Raw genomic sequence first — 26474 nt, forward strand, 5'->3', positions numbered from 1 at the left:
CCTCTCACACTCTGTACTGGAGTGTGTTATTAGTAGCGGGTTGTCTGTGTACATGAGGCAATTGTTACACTGCCTCAAGAGACCCAAGTCAACAAGGTTGGCAGGAGAAACAAGGATAGTTCAACTGTCCATAGTGCTAGGTTGAAGACTGTTGTCACTAAGGGTGACTTTTCAGAAACGATCATGGAAGAGGTCGGCGAATGGATATTTCTGCCTGGGTTTTAAGGGAAAATTTGTTGAATTTAACTGTCCTGTTTTGGTGCACAGTGTGTGTTGTGCACAACGTGCAAACAAGCAGAAACCTGCTCAGATGCAGGGTCTAAATACGAGAAGATAAAACTTGAAAAAAAAAAAAACTTAACAAAATTTAAAAGGACCACTGAGGATGTTTATTCAAAGTCCTAGTCCAACCTGCCTTTACCAGTCAGGTGCCAGTCAGACACAGTTCTCTCACAAAAAATGCAGATAGGCCAATCCAAAATGGCCTGGAAAATGTGCTCAGAACAAACAAACAAACCAAAACCGTTCCAGAAGTAGCAGGCCTGGATCTGGACCATACCTGTCAACTGTACCAAATTCCTCAGTATTTTTCATTTTTGGTCTCTAAATAACAGGGTGCCACAAATTCCCAGTTGGCCTCTTTAAATTCTGATTTCAGCATGCAGACAATGATGCTGGAGCCATAGACTTTTTTTTTTACATCTTATCCAGCTAGCAAATGATGCAGCCTAAAGATTACAGCTTATCCTGTTATCGGAAGAACTTCTGAAACAATAGCTTTCACTGAAGTGTTAATTGCTTTCAGACATGGTTTAAGTTGCACCAGAATGTTTATATTTTTAAGGGTACCCACTTCATGAAGAGTTTTGTTCACTATTGTTTGTGTGGGATCTTAATTTCTGAATCACATTATAAGGTAATTGAGTTTTCTATCCATGACTTCACTCTCAGAAATAACTGTTGTTTATACTAATACCTAGTGACTTGATCACTCACCCATTCAAATGTTTTCTGTCACAATTACTGATCTATGTTTTTTCCAGTATTTTCCAGTATTGCAGTTAAGCAATTTACTCTTGTCAGTGAACTATGTATTTACCTTGTTTGTCTGCTTGCAAGGACTGGTGATCTTTTAATAATGACAACCCCCCACATACACACTGCTGTGTTTATTGAAGAGTTAAGAAAAGTATGCACCTAATTCGCTTGACCATGCCAAACTAACATAAACTTCCAAGCCGTAACAATGTGCCCCCCCCCCCAACTAAATATACCAACTCCAAGATCGCTCTACATTGGGGAAAGGGCAAATTCCTGATAATGGGCAAGCAAATTCTTTCCCACTGAAAGAATTTGCTTAACTGGCCATTCGAGATTGTAAGTTTTCGACCCTTAGCTGTCGATGTTTAAGTGTTCAACAAGCTAAGCGGTTGATGATATAATATAGACCCTCCAAACACACACATGTACATGTTGAGACGGACAGATTTTGACAGTTGTGATTTTTTAAAGAGTCTTATGATTTACTTGTTAATTTTAATATTACAGCTGCATAAGTTATGGTAAGCAGCTTTTTCAAATTTAAACAGTGCATATTAAGCTCTCTGGCATCAGAATATATTGGATAGTTCATTTTTTGTAGAGTACATGGCTGTCACAAGGATCTAATTTTAGAACGTTACTATTCTGCTGCTTTGTCAACTACTTACCATTAAAACGACCTAATCTCAAATTAGTTATGGGTCATATTGCAGTGTGTTAACCTCAATCCAGGTTCACTCAGGCTTGGGCCTATCCCTACTTGATCGACAGGCATTGTTGATGTAGAGTCACTGAAACACTCTCCATCTCCACAAACTGAACTGAAGTCAGTAAATGACTGCATTTGAGTTTCTCAACTTCATATCCTTCCGAAAACGAGTGCTAATGCAAAACATGTTTTCCTATCTCCTGTTCCTAACTTTATAGGAGTAACTATTAAAATCTGTCCATGATTGATTTGTTTCTAATCTTTACAAGTTTGACAGTACAACTAAGGTTTCTAAAGCAGTCCATTCAGTAGTTTGTTTTATTAGTTTTTATCCGAATGGCATACTTTAAAGGTTGCAGACCAACAAAATTCACCAGGGTCCTCAGATGCAAAAATATATAAAGTAAACTATATATATTTTCTGTACCCACGAACTACCACATAGGCAACAATCTACTTAACACCGAATGTGTGATAAGAGACCTTGGGACCCAGGTGGACAGTAGTCTCTCCTTTGATAGTCACATCGCCACAGTAGTCAAGAAGTCCTTCTATGTAGCACACCTCATCATAAAAGGGTTCTCATCCAGGAAAAAAGAGGTCATTGTTCCCCTTTTCTCGTCACTCATTAGACCCATTATAGAATACAACGCCCCTTTTGGAATGTACCTCACAAGATATCTGCAGCAGCTGGAAAGGCCACAGAAGTACCTTACAAAGAGGATTACTGGCGTCAAACAAGTACCCTACACTGACCGCCTCAAAAAACTCCAGCTTTACTCCGTAGCATATCGCCTACTCCGAGGTGATCTCTGCGTAACATATAAAGCTATGTCAAACCCAGAGCTGTTGGACATGCTACACCTAAAGAAATCCCAATCCCTCCAAGCTACAAGCTCTAGGGACCTAAACCTTGTCACCACAATAAACAGGACACGCTGGAGGGATAGATTCCTGTCCCACAGACTTCCGATACTCTGGAAGAAGCTACCCATCTATATCAAGCAAAGTTCATTAGCACTCTTCAAGAAAAATCTTGATGAGTGGATGGTAAATAGGAAATACACCTCAGGTATCACTTCTGTGTCTCTGCTGGACAGTGGCACAGGAAAATAACTTTCTTGGGTGGCATAAGCTGTTGTACCTTGCTGGCTAGGCTTACGTAGGCCCTTGGGCCAATAGCTTTGTACCTACCTATGAACAAACTAGAAAGAAAATGAGGGGTTTGTCTCTGCCCTTGTTTTCTTTCTAGTTTGTTTGTATACTTTTAAGCATACCTTTACAACTGCAAGTAAGCAGTCCGTAATAAAATACTAACACAAATAGAAGCCTTGCCTTACCAGAAACAGTTTCTAAGGGTTCTATTTGTAATCCAGTGTGAAACCATTAATCCTATATAAATTATCAGACTGTACAACTACATGTAAACAAACAGTTTTCAAAATGTGTATTACATTGAAATGATTTAACTGAAAAAGTGAAGAAAAAAGAAATTCATTTTGTGGCATTTCTTTAGGGCTAAGTAAAATTGCTTAACAGGGTTAAGACTAGAGTCTGGCCAGTGAGTGGGTATTGTAGGCTGTGTACTGGGTTGTGGGTGTAATTTACTAGGTCTGTGGTCAGGCTTTGCTTTGCTGCATCTCGGGTTTTGGTGGGGTAATTGCACTATAACGCTATATTAAATATATTGCTCAAAACACATTTTTGTTAGTGAAAACTTCCATTTTACTTTCATGTGCATCAAACTAAGTTATAAACTGGGTAAAGGGTAGTCCAAGAAGGTGCCAGAATATTGTCAGCGGTTCCAGTCCCATGACAAACTTGCATGAACTGAAATGGCAATTTCTTAATCTGAACAACAGCAGGTATTTTAATATGCTAACAAGTGATTTCATACTGAAACACATTTTAAATGTTTATGTAATATGTGCTAACAAAGGTGTGTAGCACGTATGTGTTGTGTAACTTGTAATGGAGTATATAGCAGGTAGTAAATGTTACAAAACGCTTTTCTTCCTGTGTTAATGCTAATCATAAGCATGTCATAATGAATATAGTAACATGTACTTACTAAATGGCTACTGTGAAGCTTCCTTTATTTTGTAATAAAATCATTAGTTTTATTACATTTAGAATAACGTTTAACTGTTTCTCTTGCCACAAATATTCAGCTGTAACCTTGCAGTTTTTTTTTTTGAATGTTCTTAGGTAGGTACTAGGCTATCTGCCCAAGGGCATTTATAAGCCTAGCCAGAGTGTGTCGGCTTTCGCCGCCCCATTGATTAATTAACTGATCCTTTGTCAAGCAGAGCCAAGGAAGTGATTCCAGGCATGTATTTTCTGTTACCCATCCACTCGTCAAGGTTTCTCTTGAAGAGTGTTAGTGAGGGGCTCTCCCTGATGTAATTTTGAATTTTGTTCCAAAGCATGGGGAGTCTCTGTGACAGGAATCTAGCCCTCCAGCATGTTCTATTTATTGTTGTGGCGAGGTTTAGATCACTAGAGTGCATGGCTCGCAGTGACTTAGATTTCTTTAGGTGGAGCATGTCCATCAAGTCTGAGTTGGACATGGCTTTGTAAGTCAGGCAGAGATCACCTCTGAGTAAGCGATATGCCACTGAGTACAGCCAGAGTTTTCTCAGTCAGGCTGCATAGGACATATGTTTGAGACCAGTAATCCTCTTGGTGAGGTACTTTTGTGGTCTTTCCAGCTGTTGGAAGTGTCTTGTGAGGTACATCCCAAATGGGGCATTGTACTCTGATGGGTCTGAGTGACTAGTAGAGGGGCACTGTAGCCTCTTTATTTCTAGATGTGAACCCTTTAGTAATTAGATGGGCCACATAGAAGGATTTCTTAACTACTTTTGCAATATGATTGTCAAAGGAGAGATTACTGTCTACCTGGATCCCCAGATCTTTTATTACCTCTTCTGTATTAAGGGGGCTGCCACCTATGTGGAAATTCGTGTGTGTTTTGTTTTTCCCAAACGGGATGACTGTGCATTTTTTGGCATTTAGCTTGAGGCTATGACTTTGACACCAGGTATCCGTCTCAGTAAGGCCCTTTTGGAGGATCTCCGTGTCAGCCGGAGAGTCAGTTATGGCTCCCAGTTTGCAGTCATCGGCAAACTTGGTTAGCCATAGTCCTGCTGTGTTTGCCTGTACTTCTGAGAAGTATATGCCGAACAGTAAGGGTCCCAGGACCAAGTCTTGCGGGACACCACTTGTGACTGGTTTAGAGTCGGACCTGGAGCCCGCTATTCTTACCGTGTGAGTTAAGTCTATAAGCCATTTGGCAACCCATCTCGTGACGTAGGAGGTTATGTTCAGACTGGTGAGTTTTTCTGTAATACCCGAGTGGGGAATGGTGTCAAAACCCTTTGCGAGGTCAAGGTAGGCTGTGTGCCCTCATCTATGGCCTTGGTGACTGTCTCAAAGAAGTCAACCAGGTTTAGTAGGTATGATCTGCCCTTAAAGCCGAACTGGGTCGGGTCAAGTGTTTGGAGGTTCCCAATGTCTTTGTTAATGAGTTCCATGATGATGCGCTCCATAGCCTTGCAGACGAAGCTAGTCAGGCTTATGGGGCGACAGTTACCAGGGTCAGTTGTGGACCTTCCTTTGTGGAGAGGAATAACCATTGCTGTGCACCATTCTATGGGCACGTAACCTGTGGAGAGGCTGAGGTTGAACAGCGTGTTTAGGTGGGGGGTTAGTTTATTCTGTAGTTCGTGCAAGACCCAGCCTGGGACACCATCTGGTCCCATTGATGCTGCGTTTTTGGCTTTTGAAAGGACTGTTTTCACTTGTGCATCTGTGGTTTTTGGGATACTACACTTTTCCGGTATTGTTGTGGGCTCTTTTGGAGGTGAGAGGGAGGTGAAGTTTGCACTGAATCTATCTGTTAGGATGTTGGCAATGTCAGTAGGTTCAGTATATTTTGTGCTATTTTGCACTAGTTCAGTGCATATCTGTGAGTTGCCACTTAGATTCTTAACATAGCTAAAGAAGGCTTTGTGGTTATCTTTTGAATCCTTGGCTATTTTTCTCTCGAAGTTAGCCTTGGATGATTTCATGAGGGACAACTTCGATGATTTCATGAGGGACCTCAGTTTCTTACTGATACTGATCAGGGATGTCTTTCCTTCCTGGGATTTGCTTTTTTTCTGAACTAGTTTCCGCCTTCTATTGTATAGCCTGTTTATTACAAGGGTCCACCAAACTGGTTTCCTTCTCTTAGAGGACTGAGTCTTGGTTTTGCTAGGAATGGCACGATCCATGCATCCTTGTAGGTGCTCATAGAGTGCATTTGTAAAGGTTTCTGCATATTGGGCAGCGTTATCCTTTAGTGTGGGGGCTGTGAAACTTACCACTTCTGTCTTAAGTAAGGTGAAGTTTGCTTTAGAAAAGTTTTTTACTGTGGTTTCCTTAGTTGGGAGTGGTGGTGGGGTGTGGACATCCAGAGTGATTAGTTTATGGTCTGATCTAACCAGTGACAGGTTGCCCATGTTGGTGATGACCAGGTCCAATACGTTTTCACCTCTGGTAGGGGAGTTTACCAACTGATCCAGGGCATTTGAGATGATGAATTCCAGGAAGTGCTGGGCCTGGGAATTTGTACTTGAATAGTTTTCTCAGTGAATGGTAGGGTAATGTAAATTGCCCAATATCAGGGTGTTGGTAGGACCTTCATGTTTTCCAGTGTCTCCAGAAAGGTGGAGTGGTGGTCCTGGGTCATGGAGGGTGATCTGTAGCAGGCCACAATTTGCATTGCAGTTTTGCCCGTTGTTAGTTGCACATGGATGATCTCAGAGGTATCATGCTGCGCCACTAACCTGGAGGTGTAGGTATCCTTGATGAATATGGATACAACCCCTTCCTTTTGTGTTTCGGTCCATGTTCTGTGGCCAGAACGTGTGGTATGAGTTGTAACCTGGTAGTGTTGGGGTGCTCTCTGGAGCCTTGAACCAGGTTTCAGTTACTGCACAGATGTTGACATTCTCCATACTGAGGAGTGCTTTGAGCGCATGCATTTTGAGATTTAAACTCCTGGCGTTGAGTAGCATAACCCTCAGTTTTTTGTTAATTGTGCTATTTACAGAGGTGGGTTTGACTTTTGAGCCTTCCCTAAAAAAGGCACTATGGGGGCAGCAAGAGCCTTGGCCAGTATTCAAAAGCCTAGGGGGTGACAGGTGCAAGCCGTCTCTTGCGAAGCAACGCGGCTTGTCGAGCATGTTGTCCCAGGCTGACAGACACTGGATTCCCTTTGAATGACACTAGAAGCTTTGCCATTTGTTGAACTTGATAATTTTTTCTTTATGCTGAGGTATCATTCTTGGTACGGGCAGGATGCTACTCAAGGTCAGGGTCGTACCAGCCTGGGCTACATGATCAGAGAGCTCTCTCATGTCTATTTTCATATAGTCCAGGGAGGTACATCTCAGGTCATTCACACCAACATGAACAATGACAGACTCATATTTGTACTTGTTCTGGAGTGACCTGAGTGCCTGTGTTATGTGACGCATTCTGGCTCCCGACAGGCAGCTAACAGTAACCTTCTGCTTATCCAGCCTAGTGAGATGTCAGTGTGCCTGACTATAGAGTCACCTATTACTAGTGTGTTAGGTATGTTATTTCGCCTTAAGGGCTTTGATTGTGCGGCACACTGATTTTGTGTTTTATGTGTTGTCTGGTTTGTGAAGGGAAGTGCAGGTTGTTTGGGTGTCTGCTTTGGAGGTCTCTGATGCTTTTGCAGATTTTTATTTAGAGCCTCCAGTATAATTTTGTGTATTTATGTGTATTTTTTGCCAGTGCTGTTTTAGTAGGTCTGTGTGCAGCTGGAGTTGCCCTTTGGTCATGCCTGAATAGTAGGGTGAGATGCTTAGTTGCTTGATTGGTGAGGGGTGAATAAAGAGCCTTGCCCTGCTGGGCAATCAGTGTCAGGGTATATTAGTGCTTGCTATTAGGTCAGAGCAAGTGCTGGGCTTTAAGATGCTTTTTGAGTCTTAGGTTGAGAGGTAGAGTAGTTTCAAGGGAAAAACTGAAGAGGAGACTTAGTGGAGTTGGGAGTAATTTAACCATAGCTAACTGGCACTGCCCACTGCGCAAAACTGTGCAAACGTAGTTGTTATTGTAGGGAAATGAAAGAGATAGAAATTAGCCGAAAATGGCCAATAAACTACTAACTTCTGGGCTGGAACCACTCCTCCAGGGATAAATAGGTTGCTCAAAGCTCCCCTCTCTTACAGGTGAACACAGAAACTTCCTTCTATCCAAGTAAGGTATGGGCAACTCAGACACTAGTATCACAGCCAAACTGGACTATACTAGCTTAGAAAGGCAGGAAACAAGGATTTTGGGGGAGGGGGGGTTAAAAGATAAGGCAAAAACAGTCAAAATACACTTAAAACAGCTTTAAACGACTACAGATTATCAGAAAAGGCCATCACACTTTAGTGTGTAGCCTACGACAGTTAAACAAATTATTTAAACAAGAAAACAACTTTTTAAAAGTGCAGGCAGTCAAATAAGTACAATATGTGAAAAAAACAAGCTTTTAAATCACAATAAATGCTGGAAAATCTGCGTTTAGGCAGAAAACAGTTAAGTACAGCAAGAAAGTACAGAAAACTGATACTTAATCACTCCAAAGACTCTCTCCTAAGTAGAAGGCTTGTATCAGTTTAAGGCTTTCTAGTGCTACCCAGTAGGTTAGTTACAGGAAAGATGGGAAACAAGCACAGATGTGGTCTTTTAAACCAGAAAGTTGAAAGAGACTGACAAACTGTCCAAATGGTCAATAAACTACAATTTCTGGACCAAGACCCTCTCCTGTCATGGTAGACAGGTTACCTAGTGCTTACCACTCCCACTGATAAGCTAGAAGGCTTTCCTTCAGCACAGAAAGGCTTGCGGGGCTCAGAAGCTTACCAACAGTCCTAGATACAGCAACTCTGTATCTGGACTAGGCTAGTTACAGGAAAGATGGGCAACCAGCGCAAGTGCGGCTTTTAAACCAGAACGTTGAAAGAGATGGAAAAAACTGCCCAAACGGCCAATAGCTACAATTTCTGGGCCAGGAACCACTCCTCTTGTGGTAGATAGGATTACCTAATGCTTACCACTCCCACTGATAAGTTAGAAGGCTTCCCGCCAACACAGAAAAGCTTGGGGGGGGCTCAGAAGCTTAAAAAGAGTCCTGGAGTACAGCAAATCTGTACCTGGACTAGACTAGTTAAAGGAAAGGCGGGGAACAAGTACAAACATAGGCTTTTAAGCCAGCAAGTTGAAAGAGATGGAAAACTGCCCAAATAAACTACAATTTCTGGGCCAAAACTCACTCTTCCCGTGGAGGATAGGCTACCTAGTGCTTACTACTCCCACTGATAAGCTAGAAGGCTTTCCTCCAACACAGAAAGGCTTGGGGGCTTAGAAGCTTTCTAACAATCCTAGATACAGCAGCTCTGTAACCGGACTAGGCTACTTATAGGAATGGCGGGAAACTGGCACAAGTGCTGCTTTCAAACCAAAAAGTTGAAAGAGATGGAAAAAAACTGTTCAAACAGCCAGTAGCTACAATTTCTGGGCCAGGGACCACTCCTCTTGTGGTAGATAGGCTACCTGATGCTTACCACTCCCACTGATAAGCTAGAAGGCTTCCCTCCAACACGGAAAGGCTTGGGAGGCTCAGAAGCTTGCAAAGAGTCCTGGATACAGCAAATCTGTACCTGGACTAGACTAGTAACAGGAAAGGCAGGAAATGAGCTCAAACACAGGCTTTTAAATCAGAAGGTTGAAAGAGATGGAAAATCTTCCCAAACAGCCAATAAACTGTATTTTCTGGGCCAGAAACCACTCCTCCTGTGGTAGATAGGTTACCTAGTGCTTACCACTCTCACTGATAAGCTAGAAGGCTTCTTTCCAGCACAGAAGGGCTTGGGGGGCTCAGAAGCTTACCAACAGTCCTGGATACAGCATTTCTGTACCTGGATTACACTAGTTATAGGAAAGGCGGGGACCAAACGCAAAATGGGCTTTTAACGAGAAAGTAGAAAGAGATGGAAAAACTGCCCAATCGGCCAATGAACTACAAATTCAGGGCCAAAACCCACTCTTCCCATGGCAGATAGGCTACCTAGTGCTTACCACTCCCACTGATAAGCTAGAAGGCTTCCCTCCAACACAGGAAGGCTTGGGGGGCTCAGAAGCTTACCAACAGTCCTGGATACAGAGTGTCTGTATCTGGACTTGACTAGTTACAGGAAAGGCAGCAAACAAGCTTAGAAATTTTTTTTATTTGTTACAGAAAAGCAGCTAAAATAGCAGTAAATACAATTCAAATTGTAGTTCAGGCCAGCACACCCGAGCATATAGCAACACTACAGCAAATACAGTTCAAATAAGTGCAGTTAAATTAACAAACGACTAAAAAACAAGTGCAGAAGGAAGTAAATTAGAAAGCTACTAACAAGCAGTAATAAGTGCAGAGTAAGAGCGACTGAACAGATACCACACAGAAGAGCAACTAAGACAGATACTGTAAGAGCAGATGAATAAGATATATATATATATATATATATATATATATCATTTTTTTTTGGGGGGGGGGGCAGAGCAGGAGTAAGATACTACAGGGGTTGTCCTTCCCAAATGCTCTCTTTGTACACAGTAGGAGTGCCTGAAATCAGAATATGATCTCACTGCACTCAGTTGAGTGAGCAAATGAGATGGGCCCAGAAGGAGTATCCAAATACAAATCTACACGAGGGGCAGGCAGTTTCAAAACCACCAACATTAATACCAAAACAAGAACATGGAGGGTGGGTAGGGAACTAACTGTAGAGAGATGGCCACAACTTCAGTTTAGTTAATATTCAGTGAAAAACACAAATATATAAATTAAATACAGTACTATATGCAAAAGAGCAGATAAAAGTGTACTTAAATTCACTTATACATCCAGCTGATTTCAGGTAGATGTTAGCTGGCCAAAGCTGTTGTATCTTTTTGTTGTACTGTTTTTGCTTGCTTATTCACACTTCCAGTAAAGCAACTTTCATTCTGCCCATGTAGTGATTATTTTACTCTCAAATGTGTTTGTTAAAACATTTCTTTTTTTCCCTGGAAAAAACAGCAAGTTCTGTGACACTACAACAGCAGGTAAGCTGTATTATTTTCAATATGGGTTCACACCTCTCAACTTCCTAATGCAAGAAATTTGGATAAAGTCTTAAATAATGGGGGGAGAAAGACCCAAAATAGGCATAGATTTTAAATATTGTTCTTATAAACTTAGAATGTTGTTAGAATAACTTTTTTCAGAAGGTATTTATTTTATATTTATTTATTTGTTAGCAAGAAGGATATGTAATTTATCTTATATTAATTTATTTGTTAACATTTGATTACCAGGAAAATCCAGCTGAGTAGAAGCCCATTCTCATTGGAAGTCCGTAGAGAAGTGCTCCAAATTATTACAAAACATTTTAAGAATAATGATGTTAGTCTTCTAAAACAAAACAAAAACATCTGTAGTTTAAGTAATTATAACAAACTGGACATAATATAAAAACTTTGGTTAAGAATCATTACAAGTTGTACAACAGTCATTTGATATTTAGAGAAATTTTAGACAGTTTGTAGAGAAATTAAAGGTAAGTTCATCTAATATAAGTAAACAGGAATTGTAAAATGAAGTGAGGGAGAAAGAGGCTTATGCTATATTTAGAGGGAAAGTCAAGGAAGAGACTTTGATAGCAGTAGAAAAGTAAATGAAGAAGGGAGAGTAAGAAGATATAAGGGATTAAAAGGTACTTGTTCACATTTATATAGTTTATCCTGGTATTGAGCAAGAACGTAGCAAGATTTTTAGGTAGGAAGTCTTTCAGAGCGGTTTCAAAAGATGAGAGGGGGAGGGTATGGACCTGTTGGATAACAAGTAAGGAGTTCTAGGCCATAGAAACCTTGTATGAATACAGACAATCCCTATGAGATTAGTTAGGTTTGTAGACAGAGAGGTGTTTTTGGTCACTGGATTATAATGACTAACTGGGAACAAAGATGTATAAAATATGCTTAAGTTTTATTTAAACTCATTTTTTTACAAGTTCAAATGTTTGTATAAATAAAACAGTATTGTTCTGGTTATAGTTTGTTATTTAATATTAACGTAGCAGATTATTTTTATAAAAGAAAATTGCATTTTAGTTTTATGCAAGTTCAAATGTTACTATAAATAAAACTATTGTTCTGGTTATATTTTGTGTTTAATGTTTTGTCTGTCCTTCAATTTGTGTGTGAATATTGGTATCCCACAATTCCATTGGAGTGGGTGGGGTTAGAAAGTTATGTACATTATGTATGTTTACGGTAATCAGCATCCAGATTTGTGGCCAATTGTACCTATTTTTCATGGGCCTTTGTCTAGCGTTTTGATGTTTCCAAGTTGAGAGGCGAGATCTGGACTATGCTACAGCTACTAGCTACCTTAGATTCAGCAATAAACACTAGAGAATATTTAACACAGCAGAAAAATAGCAGTGAGATGCTGAAAAAAACATTTAAAACAGCAGAAAATCAGACAGAAGGCTCTAAAGAATGATTTTTAAACAGTTAACAGATCAGTTAATTATGTGCTGCTTGGTGGGAAAACAAGAGCATGCAGAACAGATAGCTTTAAAACAGTGAAAAAAATACCCGTATATATTTAAACAGTGGAAAGAACAAACAGGTTTGCTAAATAGTGAAAACAAGAATGACATTCAATTTTACAGGCACAGTGTAGCAGGTAGTTGCAGTATAACAGTGTAGGTTAGTACACAGTAAGTAAATATAGTATAAAAGTAGGTGGCAGACAATAAAACATGCAGTAATGTTTTTTTGGAAGCTCAGGAGCCTCTAGTCGTCTGGTATCTCAGCTCAGAGTTGTGGCTGGTAGCCTACATCAGTTCAGCTTGGTATAAACAAGCAGAAATCTGCTCAGATACAGGGCCTAAATACCAGAAGCTAAAACTTGAAAAAAAAAACTCTAAAGGACCAATGAGGATGCTTATTACAAGCCATAGAACTGCCTCCTTTTACCAGTCAGGTGGCAGTCAAACACAATTCTCTCACCAGTGCTTTATACAAACACCTGTATAACTGTATTGACTCTGCCATACCTGATAGGACCAAAACAAGACCCTCAAGGAAGAGCAAACCTACCTGGTGGACATTTGCCATTAACAAGCCTTACAATAGGAGGAAGATATTGTTGTCTAAGTGCATGAGGGAGAGAGCTCTAAACTGGAAGCACACTCTCCTCATTTTAAACAAGCAAATAAGACTTCTTGTTAAGTCCTCCAAAGCAAACTATGAATCCAAATTAGCTTCTCAACTAAGGACAAATATAAGGCGTTGTTTAGTTACATCCATAACCTAAAAGGAAAGGCCGAAATTTGTGCCGAACTGGTAGCTAATGATACCACATATACTGAGCCTGTGGGCATAGCTAACCTGTTGGCCAACAGGTTCTGTAAAACTTCATTCCCTTGTCCCCACCACACGTACCCCATGACATCCCTCCCACCTGTCCCCTACCATATATCTCTAAAGAACAGGTCGCAAATGCCCTAAGGCCAAAAGCACAGCATCTGTGAGACCTGATAACATCCCAGGCTGCATCCTACATGGGTTACAACAAGAATTAGTACCACCTTTGGGTACTCTTTTCAATCATAATGTAAGCACCAGCTTCATCCCAGCTAAATGGAAAATGACCAGTGTTATTCCCTTGCACAGACCCCAGAACTATAAACTTATTAGTCTGACTAGCGTTATCTGCATGGCCATGGAAGGAATGATCAAGGGACCTTATCAACAAAGATATAGGTAATTTGCAAACACTTGACCCTACTCAATTTGGATTTATCAAAGGAAGACTTTGCCTGTTAAACCTGATGGACTTATTCGAGACAGTCACCAAGGCTCTGGATGAGGAGAAATCTGTGCATGTACCTTACCTAGACTTACCCAAGGTTTTTGATACTGCTCATTCAGGCGCCATTGACAAACTCACTCAGCTAGGTATCAATCCTTATATCATTAGATGAGTTGCTAACTGGTTCAGTGATAGAACGCATACAGTCAAAATAGGGGAATCCACCTCTAACAGCAGACCAGTGGTGTTCCAGAGGGATCAGTCCTGCGACCTCTACTGTTTGGAATCTATTTCTCTGAAGTACAAGCAAAAACTAAAGGTCTGTGGCTGAAAAAGTTTGCTGATGACTGCAAGCTGGGAGTAGTCATAAAATCTCCAAATGATGTCAACATCCTACAAGAGGGTCTTTCACAAACAAATGATTGGTGACAAAGTTATGACCTTAAACTTAATGCAAAAAATGTATTATCATCCCTTTTGGTAAGAGTGATGTTCCTACTAACTACCACATCAATAGCAACACCCTAAGAATGCAATTACTGGTGAGAGACCTGGGCATGCAGGTTGACAGCAGTCTTTCCTTTGATCACCATGTTTCCAGTCTTAAGAAGGGCATTCTGCATTCCTCATCTCATAAGTAAGGGCATTGCCTCCAGAAAAAAAGGAGTTGTAACCTCCCTGTACTCTTCCCTCATCAAGCCAATAATTGAGTACAGTACCTCTTTTGGTATGTACCTTTTCAACCACCTGCAGCAATTGGAGAAACCTCATTCCTCACAAGGAAAACTCAAGGTCTTTAGCATCTGTCCTATGTGGATTGTCTGAAATCACTGTCACTTTATTCTGTTTCATACAGACTACTCAGAGATGATCTCTGACCCTGCTTCATTGGAAATGCTGCATGTCTGCAAGTCAAACGGTACATGTGTTACTCACTCTAAAGATCTTACCCTGTTATGTGACATTAATAGAACCTGCAGGAGGGACAGATTTGTCTCCCAAGGTTACCACACCTTTGGAACAGACTCCCACTTCATGTCAAACAAACACTTCATTGGCCCACCTGGGGGTTCCACCTGTGTCCCACTTGGACAAATACAGAGAGTAAACACAGTGTCCTAGGCTCTTAGCATCAAAGCCCTGTCTCTTCACTCAGTGTCGTACAGACTTCTGAGAGGTGATCTTTGCCAGGCATGCAAGGCATCCTGGACCCGGTTTTGATGATTGTTTTGCACATCTGCAAAACTGCATCAGCACTTCTAGATTAAAAGACATACATTTTGCTTGTGTCATAAATAGGACATGTTGGAGAGGCAAATATGTTTCTTGGAGAATTCCTTTTCTCTGGAAGAGGCTTCCCATTCATGTGAAGTGGAATTTGTCCCTATTCCTTTATAAGCACAACTTGGACCATTGGGTGGGTAATCAGAAATTCACCCCTGGTCTGGCTTCTGTGTCTCTGATGGACAGAGGCAGTCAGTAAATCACTCCCTATGTAAGTCATAATTTTGGCTCGCATTTGGATTGCACAGCTAGGCTTTTGAGGGCCCTAGTGGTCGTTAGCATAGTATACACCTGTGAACCTTTGGAAACTGCAGTTGGAGTATCCATATTTGTTAAAGACCACATAACGCTGAGGCCGATTCCTAGAAACCCACACACTAAACTTTATGGGATACAAATCGCACTAAATAGAAACAACATTAAGGTCAATAGTGTATTACAGGATTCGCTTGATACTCCTGAAGACCCTGTTTAATTTCCAAAATGTCTTTAATGAACTCACAGTTAACAAGAATTTCATAATCCCGGAAAACTTTAACAATTTGTTAATAAACTTGGAAATCTGCACCACAAATGTAGGATATGCCCCAAAATTCCCCAAGTTCACAAACAGTAACTCCCTGGACCGAATCATCAAAGAACCAACTAGTGGATAACATATTCTTGACCTGGTCCTTACAAATATAGCATTTATAAATCTATTGTCTCCTTAGTGTATCCTTCTCTGGTTAAGCCTGACAACAGACTGGTAACCTCCTTCAAAAATCCCTAAACCATCAGTTGCAAATATCACATTATTCAAATACCTCAAATGAGTTAATCTCCTACATAAAATACTATGATGAAGTCCCAAAATTCAAGTATTAGCTAGCTGTATCCCCCTGCATGTTAACACAGCAAGTAGTTATTCAAATAATTTCTATGCTCACCTGGAAAATGTATTAACCTGGCAGTCCCTACCAGATCTAAACAAAATGGGAAGTTAAACCAGCCTGCTTGCCCACATGCGTAAATAATGCAATAAGAAGAAAAAGGTTCTTAAAATATGCAGGAAAACTCACCCCCCCCTCAAATCAAGGTGAACATCAAAAGTTTTTTGAAAGTAAAACCATCATCAGGGTGAACAAAGACATCCCATGAACTCAGACTAACTTCAGCATTAGAAGCTAAGAACAATTGCACATCCTTTATTAATTACATCAGGAAATTAAGACATAACAGTCAATAGTGCTTTGAACTTATTCAGAATGTCAGTACTAGCAAACAAATTCAGTGTCAGTTTCACCCAGAGACAACTATGCAAAACCAACAAATTGCAGAAGATTTTAGACACCCATCATCACTAAAGAAGAGCAGTATTAAACATGTGCTGGTGGACCTACTCCTGCAGCTCTGTTAACCAGATAAAACCAGTAGAATAGAGTCTCTTCTTAAGGGCAACCTGAGAACACACACTGTTTAAGTGACTTGTACAGAGTCATGCAGTAAGCAAATGAGGGTGGAAGGAAGCAAACCTCTTTTGTATGCTTGACTACAGGAAGCAGCTTGATAATAACTCAGAGCCTTACTCCTGTATGCTAGCTGCTGAGATGTTAACCATTCAGACTGCCCACATCAAGAAGAGTTTTCTGTGCATGTTTTGCACATAATGCATTTTAAATGATGACTAGCAGTATTAAGTCTAGATCATTACCCCCATGAACTATGGAACAGTGAGGAAACATTTCCTTGAAAAAGCATTTCATTGATCTTCTACAGAATATTACAGCAGCAGTTAAATCCAGTTACATAACCTAAACTCGACTGTCATTAAGCTCTAATTTATATCCTGATAGCTAAATAGTAGCAACACATTAACAGCAAACATTGAAATAGCCAAAAAAACATTGTCTGAAATATGGTTTGCAATTGAGCATTTGTAATGGTCATTTTAATATGGTAGCAAAACTTTAAAAAGGTTTTTTTGTATTGGTGCAGGGTACCAGTAAGGGACTGTTTGGTTTCCAGGTGAACATATAGCTGAGGAAGTTTTACTTCAGAGCATCATATCAGCAAGCTTGAGCAGTGGAGGTTTTCTGACTGAGTTGAGCAGGTCTATTTCTTTATGCATTCCATTCAAAACTTTTATACTCTAGGCCAGAAATTAAGAGAGAAGTCTAGTATTGATCCTAGTTGCTCTGTTCTGGCCCAGATGACACTGGCTCTCCCATCTCCTTGTAAAGATAATGTAGAAATGTCTTATATTGCCACAGCATGTGGACCTTCTGACACAGAGCAGGGAGGTCATTGGCATACCCAAACATGACCATGCTCAGATTTTATTGCAGTACTGGTCAAGTAAAGAGAGTTAATTAGATTGTAAACTGAGTACGGGGGCGCTGTATATGAGATCAAGGATGAGAAGAGATGAAGCAATGTTTACCCTAGCTTGCTTTTTTATGTAAGACTTGGCTTTGCAGAATGCTTTCAGTTTTTTGATAGGTTTTCTTTGCAGCCTAAGTTACGTGGTGGTTGAATTTTAGGTTTTCATCAATGGTAACCTCTAGGAGCTTGGCATAGGTTGCCATTTCTATCTTGACATTGTTTGATGATAGAATTAAGAAGGAATTCTTTTGGTCGGTTAGTTGCTTAAGGATGAATAAGATAAGTTTGGCTTTTTGGGGTTTTAGAAGGAGCTATCTGTTGATTAGTCAACCTTCAATCTATTAGAGTGCTTCATAGGTGTACTGTTGTAGTTTAACCATGTTTGTGGCAGAGCAGATGATTGTGGAATCATCTTCATATTGGATGATTGTTGCTTGTTTGGTTGCTAAAAATGAATGTATTAAAAAGTAGTGGACCTAATGTACAGCTTTCAGGGACTCCCACAGATACTGCGGAAAAAGGAAGGGATGTTTTGCCACTTTCCAGCTTGCAGTCTATTAATTCAAGAAAGTGAGAGTTTATCAAAGCCTAGAGAAGACATCTTGCATAGTAATTTTTTGTGTGACAGTGTCTAAGGCTTTGGATGGATAAAAAAATATGGACAAAACAAGGTTATTGTTTAAACTTAGTCATGGTTTAATTTCTCCAGGTCTTTAGGGTTTCTGTTACCATGATGGGAATGGACCCCATTCCTAAATTAAAGTACGATTAAAGTTAATGAAATTAGTATTGTTTTAATCTTTGATGCTAGCCAAAAGTGCTCTTTGCAGCACCCACAATGTTCCCAGAAATGACTCCAGTAATTCATATGGAGTTACATTTATCACTAGCATATCTAAATATAACTGTAAATTCTTCTTCATGGGACCCATTGCTCCTACTACTGTTTGAACTATCTGGGTGTCCTTCTTCCACATTGCCCTCATCTCTGCCTGCAGATCTTGGTGTTTTATGACTATTTCTTTCTGTACATAAGACACTGTTATCACTGGGTGTAGCAAGTTCAGTGATCAATGCTACTTTTGTCTTTTCATGGATTACAGTATCTAGTTTTCTCACATCTATTTTTTGAACTGTTGGCAGTGGGTGAGCCTATGAGACGTAAACTTCATCATTCTCTATAAGGCTTAGTGGCTCATGTTTCCAGTGCTTCTCAGCTACTTCAGTATTGTAATGTTTGCACAATCCCTAATGCAATAGTCTTGCCACATTATTATGCCTTTCATATACAGGTCCTCTGACATTAATGTATTACACCCAGAAACAAGATGTTTGACTGTTTCTAGATCTGTTTTACAGAACCTGCATTTGTCTGTTTCTTCAACATGTTCAATGGACACTGTAAGCCAATTTGTACATAGTCCACTATCCTGGGACGCCAATATTAACCTTTAATCTTTTGGTTTAAATTCACCTCTCCTTAACCATTCTTGTATCAGATCTTGATCGACATGAGGTTATTCCAGGAGTTTTCTGTACTTGAAACTATATTTATGCCTTTTCCATATATCTTGCCTTCTCATCTGATCCTTCTCTTTGTTCTTTCTTTTGGCACATTCAGTAGTAGTGCAGTGGTGGTGGTGTGATGTGGATGGAAACCTTGCAGTGTAGGGGGAAGTAGTGAGTTTTCAGTAATGTGGTAAAAATCTTGGGCCTGTGGACACTTTTCAAGTATTTTAGATAGGGGAGATAGCATGGCCATGGACTTGTAATTGAAAAGGAGATTGGAGTTTCCACCCTTATGTGGGAGAAATGTGCAGGATTTTTCTACAAAGTGGGAACATAGCTGTATTGATAGGCCGGTTTATTGAGATGGACACCGGGTATGCCAGATCATCTGCAGCTATTTTGATATATTCAACCTCTAGGTTGTTTGGGCAAGGGTGGTGGTTTTCAAAGTTTTAAGTATTTTTTTGATAGTGGAGGATAGGATGTTTGATATTTGAGAGCTTGAGAATGAGCTTTGGGATCTGGAGGTGTTATACTAGTTGTTGAAGATTGTAGGTTTGAGAGAGAATTTACAAATTGTGAGTTTAATTGGTTAGCATTGTAGCCTCTTGTTGCACCTGTTTTGGGGCTAGTTTAGGTCGTGTGGGGTATATGTAGAAGTTTGTTGATGGTGTACCAGAATATTGTGGGGTTGCTCTGATTTTCTGTTAAGAATTTTATATAGTATTTGTTTTCTTTGTCAGACTGGATTTCGGTTTTAGTAGTATTTCTAAGTTGATTGTATTTTTGTTGGCTGTTTCATTATTGGATTTTTTCCAGGTTCTCCATACTTTATCCCTGTTTTTCCTAAGGCTTTGTAATGGGCGGCCACTGTGGTGCAGCGGTTAGCGTTGTTGCCTCACAGCAAGAGATTCTCTGGTTCGATACTCGGCTGGGGTGCCTTCTGTGCAGAGTCTGCATGTCCTCCCTGTGGTCGCGTAGGTTTCCTCCGGGTGCTCCGGTTTCCTCCCACATCCCAAAGACATGCTGTAGGTGGATTGGACACTCTAAATTGGCCCTAGGCGTGAGTGTGTGCATGTGTGTACCTTCCATGGAAGGTTGGGCGCCGGGCTGGCAACTCGACACCGTAAATCTCTACTGCCAATCATGAGCGGACAGGTGATCCGCTGTGGCGACCCCTAACCGGGAAAAGCCAAAAGAAGAAGAAGTTTTAGTTTTCTTTGTTAGCCAAGGGAGCAGTTATTTTGGTTCTTATGGGTGCAGCCTCATTTATTACTTTAAGAAATGTTGAGCTAAATAGTGCTACTGTTTCTTCTGAGATGGTTGTGTTTAGCACTCCACAATATATTAATTTTAAGTTTGTATTGAAAGTTACTTTGTTGAAGGTGGAGAGATTGCAACCAAGGTTATAGCAGTGATGTTTTAGGATATAATTGTGCTCTGTTTCTGCAAGAAAAGACAGGTGATTATTAAGGGTGTCTGGAATAGTATTGTTGTAGTTTATTTTGTCTGGCTGATTTGTAAGGGTCCAGTCTAAGATGGAATTCCTATTCATGGATTTATGTCTAATAGGAGTAGAGATGAGTTGGGTAAACCCATATGAGTTTATAGCATTTGTAGTTTTTCATATTCTGTGGTTTGCCAGTCAGCATTCATGTTTCCTAATATTATGTTTCCTTGAGAGATATTGGTTGATGTCCATGAGAGAAAATTTTCAGTGATTGTTATTTTCATGGAATATGTAAACACCTATTACGCATGTGTTCTTGTGGGTACTGATTTTGAGAGAAAATTTAAGTATTTCAGAGTTATATTATTGGGGAGGGTTTAGTGGCTATAGAAAGATACTTGTTATTTTTATAGATTATGGCTATCTCAACTCCTTTTTATGAGTCCAGCCTAGCCTTAGAATGATGTATCCAAGTAGTGAGATTTAATTTTCTTTTATATCTTGTGTGAGTCAGGATTCCGTGATAACTAATATGTTTGGATTGTAATATGCAGTCCAGGGATGTAATTCTGGTGAATGGTTCCGACTACTTCTGAGGTTACTTGAATAGAGGTGTAGGTCAGAGAGCTGATTTTAGAGGTAGTTGTTGAGCAAGTTTAGTGGATTTGCTATGTTAAGAGTAGTTGTTTGGGTGTAGATTAGGGTGGATATTGCCACAGTGAAAAGAAGAAGTTGGAGTAAGATTTCTTGTATTTCAGCATGAGTTTGATGTCCAGTTTGGACATACAGGAGTTGCAGTATAGGCTCATATTCTTAAAAAGAAGGATATTTGATGTGTTGTAAAGGGATGGTGCTGTAGTGAAAATGCAAGAGATCAAGTACAGTAAGGTCTTTAATGGCACTCTAGACAATTCGCAGATCACCCCTCAAGAGTTCATAAGACACTGAGTAAAGAGATCTAGCTTCTAAGCACTCATTTATTTATTTGAAATTTCATAATTGGGGAAGAGGACTGGTCATTTGACCCTTATTAGCCACATCCCAGACTCCAGAGAAGCAAGATGCATAATACAATTAAAAAAAATCAATAAAAATAAAAATGCATCATATGGGCACATAAAAGCATAGTAAAAATTGATAGACCTAGAAAAGAGGTAACAAGAAACAACAATATTCACAATATTTCAAGCATTTCTTTGTAATCCATGTCTTTAAGTCCATAATCATCTTGGTGAGTAACCTTTGGGCCTTCACTGGTTGTTTGATAGGTTTAGTGTGGTACAGCATGGGGGCATTTGTATTCAGTGATTGATCTAATCAGTACTGAGTATAAGGAAACAATTACACCCTTGGATCTGGTTGATATGCCTTTGGCTATCAGTTGTGCTAATGAGGAGGGCTTTTGGACTGCATTTGCTATGTGCTGACTGTTGGAGACTGAATTGTCATTTGAAGTCCTAAAGTCCACGACTGCATTTTCATTTTGTAGTGGGAATATTGCCTGTACATTATATGATGTGGGGTAGAGTCTGTTTACCATGATGATAGACTTTTTTGCATTTAATTTAAGCCAATTTTCAGTATTTACTAAATGTAGGGAAAAAAACAGTTTTCGTTTCCTTTTTCTGTTCTTTTTTATTCAAGTGTGTAACATTTAGTAAGAACAGCAGATAGATTATTGCAGCATATTCAAATCAGTATAATCAAAAAAATACATGTGAAACATAACTTATCAACATGAATCATCTAAACCGGTCTTGCAACTGAACAAGTCTTGCATCAGACTAGACTGCCTGCTATCCTGAACTTCACATGTTATACCCTTTTTTCTAGCAATTTTCCTCTGTAGACTACATTCACACCCCTAGCCTTGTTTTTCAGGCTATATCTTGTTTGTAGCTTCACAAATGACTTATCTTTTGATTCTTCCCTTGAGAAAGGAACAAAATAAGAATGGTCTGCAATCTTCACTTGAAAAGAAACATAAGAAGAACTATCTGCAATATTTGCTTAACCAATAAGGTCAATATTCGGTGGAAGATTCTTTGTTTCTGCATTTCTAAAATGTATGCATAAATGAAATACCATTTCTTAGTTAGCAAGGTCAACATTTGGTGAAAGATTATTTGTTTCTGCTTTTCTAAGATGTATGCATAAATGAAACATCATTTCTAGGCCTGTTTTATTCTTTATACCTGTCTAATGCCTAACAACTGTTGTACAATGAAAAACACTGATCTAACAGTTGGCCCGGAGGTCCCTGACGAAAGTCTGTAGGGACCTACTTCTGTAGTTACCTCACAAATGTATCATGTCCATATGACGAACCACTGTAATCTGGTTTGAACGTACATACTTTGTGCTATCTGCCAACAGAAACTTGGCAAAACAAAGTCTACAGAGTGATATAATGCTTAATGCTATTAAAATCAAAATGACTACTAGAAGATATTTTAAAACTGTCCAACTCCAGCCCTGGAATAGGCTTGCAAACCAATCCATCCATGAGGTGTCACCAATACTTTGTGCCTTAGTCATTATCTCACTCATATTCTGCAAATGTGTTTGAATAGATTTGCTTTTATCTGGTATATAACTGCAGCATTCCATCCTGATCAACCCACAAGTCCCATGATGGGACGCCAGCAGGTAATCAAGGGCCATACGGTTTTGGAGGACCATCATACACATCATGGCCATTTTCAAAGTGATGTCCTTTATGCTTTTAAATGTATCTATTGGCCAAAACCTCCAGTAACTTGGCTAACTTGTGCAGTTCCCAAATGGCTTTAACAGCTCCATTTGCAGGAAATATACCTGCTCCAGCTGTTACCGCATCACCTAGATCCATTGTTTTCAGAGTCTTTAAATCCAAATTCTGATGTATTTGCGATGTATCTAAAACCTGTGCCTTATCCTGAAAATCAGTATCCAGGTCTCTCTTGACTCTGTGATTTTTGAAACTTATTAAATCAGGTAGTTCTTTAAAATGTCTTATGGCTGTTATTACATATCCTATATAACGTGAGCCTTACCAACTTGGTGTTAGCCATTCATAGGCTGTGTTCCCACACATATAATACATGTGCCTTAATGCATAGTTAGAATGCCAACCCTGTTGTTCCAGAAGTTGCATGAAAAAAATGCCATACACTGTTTCAGCTTATTTCAATGAGTCTTCAGTCAAGTTAGACAAAATATAAACTGTTAATCCTGTATATTTTCCTTTCCCATCTCGAAATGCTGTAGTAGTAAAATTACACTGACTATTGCCTATGTTCTCTACCTTAGGAGTTGGTACATCATTGTACCATGATTCCTCTCTGTTATAGCAAACAAACCCTTTTACTGTTGATCACATAGTTAAATATTGAGTACTATTAACATTGATTTCCTCAAATATTGTACTGTTCAGTTAATTTCCTTTTTCATTAAACAGCCTGTCCGGCATAATGGCTATTTCCTGAAGAGTAATCAAAATTGGTACTAGAGGGATACCTTTTCCTGCCACTGGCACATGCACACAAATCCAACATTGAGATAAATAGAAAATATGTGCACAGGTAAACTGAAGCTTAGTAAATGTATTATAGGGTAGATACCAGTCTTCCCATTTTAGCACTTCCCTCTTTGCCCGTTGATGCTCTGGAGATGTAACCTGAACCCAAAACTCAGCTTTTAAAACTTGATATTGTAATGTCACTACCTTGCATAAATACAAGCCTGCATCTGACTTGTACACTTGTGTCAGTCTTAAAGAAAATATGCCTTCAGAAGTTTGAGACAAATCACTGTGCATTCTACTGGCAAGCTGTTTGTCTACTAAAAAGTCTATAATATTTATAACATTCCATGCAAACAAAAAATTATTGTTTCTGTACCATTGATGCTCTGTTACATCTATAGAAGTGTCAAAAAACAATAAGCTGTAAAGGTTTCATTCTCTAGCACATAAACTGTTTTACAGTCACTTGTCATCTTCAGGTGTAGTTCTTCTGCCTGTAGTTCAGTTCCACTAGATGAATGAAGGATCCCAGACCTTGCAAAGTATACAATCAAGCCAAGCAACAATATCAAGGTGAGCCCTACACTCCATCGTCCCAAGTCACTGCTGAAGTATTGGAAAGGCCTTCCTACAGTTCGTGTCCTTTGCTGTGTCCCTTGTACAGTTAGGCCTTCCAATCTTCCCCTCACCCATCTCTTGTACAAGGCTGGATAGCTGTTGACAGATGGCCATTTCAAAAGACTATATTCAGAAATCCAAAACAAGCAATATGTTCTATATCACAACCTGTAAAGTATAAAAAGTAGTATTTTCTTGGATTTGCATCTGCACTGTTAACAAGCTTTAATTGATCACAGTGTACAATTTTACATTTCCTATCTCTGTGGTTCTTATCACTCCTCTTGATTTGATACACTAGAGGCCCTGCCTGTTTGACTATAGTGTATGGTCCTTCCCAATTTGAAGCAAAACAGCCTCAGGACACACATCGCTTTAGTATGACCTGTTGGCCCTGTTTCAACTGAGCAAGGTCAGCTGAATCTCCTAACATTTTGTACATCCTGCCTGCATGAACTAGACTCATGTTGTTGATAGATTCCTGCAAAGCTTGTAACCAGCCCTGATGATGTGTCACTGTGCAATAAGAAGGCTGTGAACCCAGAGATGGGTCAAAAGGAAAATTCAGTGGCATTTTTCTTCCTGTCATTAACTCAAAAGGTGACATTCCTGACTTAGCATTAGGTGATGCTCTTATTCCCAGCAAAATAGCTGGCAAATGCATGGACCCAGTTAGGTGCCTTCTCCATACAAGCTTTAGTAAGTCTCTCCTTAATGGTCCTATTCATTCTTTCTACTATTCCGTTAGACAGGGGGTGATATGGAACATGGAATCTCTGGTGTATCCCTAACAGGTTACACACTTGGTTCATAACCTGACTTGTGAACTGAGTACTATTGTCATTTTCAATTAGCTGAGCCCATCCCCAGTGAGAGAAATTGTTATTCCATAATGCAGATGCTGTAGTTTTTGCTGTCATGTCCTTAGTTGGGAATAGCTTCCACCCAATTAGTAAAAGTGTATTCCACTACCAACAAGTATCTGTAACCCCCTTTTGCTGGAGGAAGAAGTCCTGCAAAATCTATCTGTCTACTGTACTATGTTCCTTCTGAAACTGGCACTCTCTGCAAGTAAGGTTTTTTTTCCAATGTAGGGTTAGTCTGCAGGCATATTATACACTCCTCCTGAATTTCTTTACATAGTTTTTTAGCTGAGGATTCCAAAACTTAAACTTTATGATAGGCCAAATTTTCTGAAAACCTACATTACCTAGTAGCTGATAGTTGTACTTAATTAGCTACTTAGCCAGTAATTTTGGCATGTAGGGCAAAAATGCCCCTTGTTCTTTTTTATACACATACAACTTTACATACAACTTTACTCCAGTGACTGGACTGGCAACTTTGCATTTTGCCCTTTTATCAACATTCCCCTGCATGTCTTGGATCTTTGCCAGATCTGCCTCAACTGTTGATCCCACTTGACTCATCTCTGTTGTATCTTCTACTTTAATCTCCTCCCTGCACTTGATATAGAGGAATCCCCTCCTTGGCAGCTCCTTTTGCTGCTGCATTCGCTATGGAATTGCCAATAAAATGAAGATTACTATCTCTTGCTTGATGTGCAACCTTGCAGATGCTCCATTTTTTTCTGTTTTTCCACCCTATGTCATTTAACTCCTTCAGAACTGCTGCATGCTGTAAAGGTTTACCTTTGCTGTCCGCAAATCTCCTCATAGCCCAAATTTCCAAATATATGGTAAGGGCTGTTACCACATAGGAGCTGTCACTAATGTTTAACTGACTGCTTACATACTGCTTTATAGCATGTAGCACAGACTCCAACTCTGCTCATTGGGCTGACAGATGCCCAGGAATCTTGATCATATGAGTCTCTGGCTGCACAGTGTTAATGTAAACTGCAAATCCTGTATAATATGTGCCTTCTTAATAAAATTTTGAACCATCCACATACACACACCTGGCCTCTGTATTAAATTGGTCTGAAAAAGGTGAATTAGGAACCTTGTCCATCTGTTCCTCACAAACATGAGGCTTCCCTTCATAAAGCAACTGTTGAGACAGGTAATATTTCTCTCCCATCTCTATTGAAATATCCTTCTGTTCTAAAGCTATA

The 26474-nt window shown here is 39.7% G+C and overlaps 1 protein-coding gene across 3 annotated transcripts in view; it reads left to right on the top strand.

Moving 5' to 3' along the window:
* AQR (aquarius intron-binding spliceosomal factor) overlaps positions 1-26474 on the top strand; it is a 2539865-nt gene that overhangs the window by 520932 nt on the left and 1992459 nt on the right. The window lies entirely within an intron of this gene.

Source organism: Protopterus annectens, chromosome 6.part0 (assembly GCF_019279795.1).
Source record: "Protopterus annectens isolate FY-2018-M chromosome 6.part0, PAN1.0, whole genome shotgun sequence".
Lineage (NCBI taxonomy): Eukaryota > Metazoa > Chordata > Ceratodontiformes > Protopteridae > Protopterus > Protopterus annectens.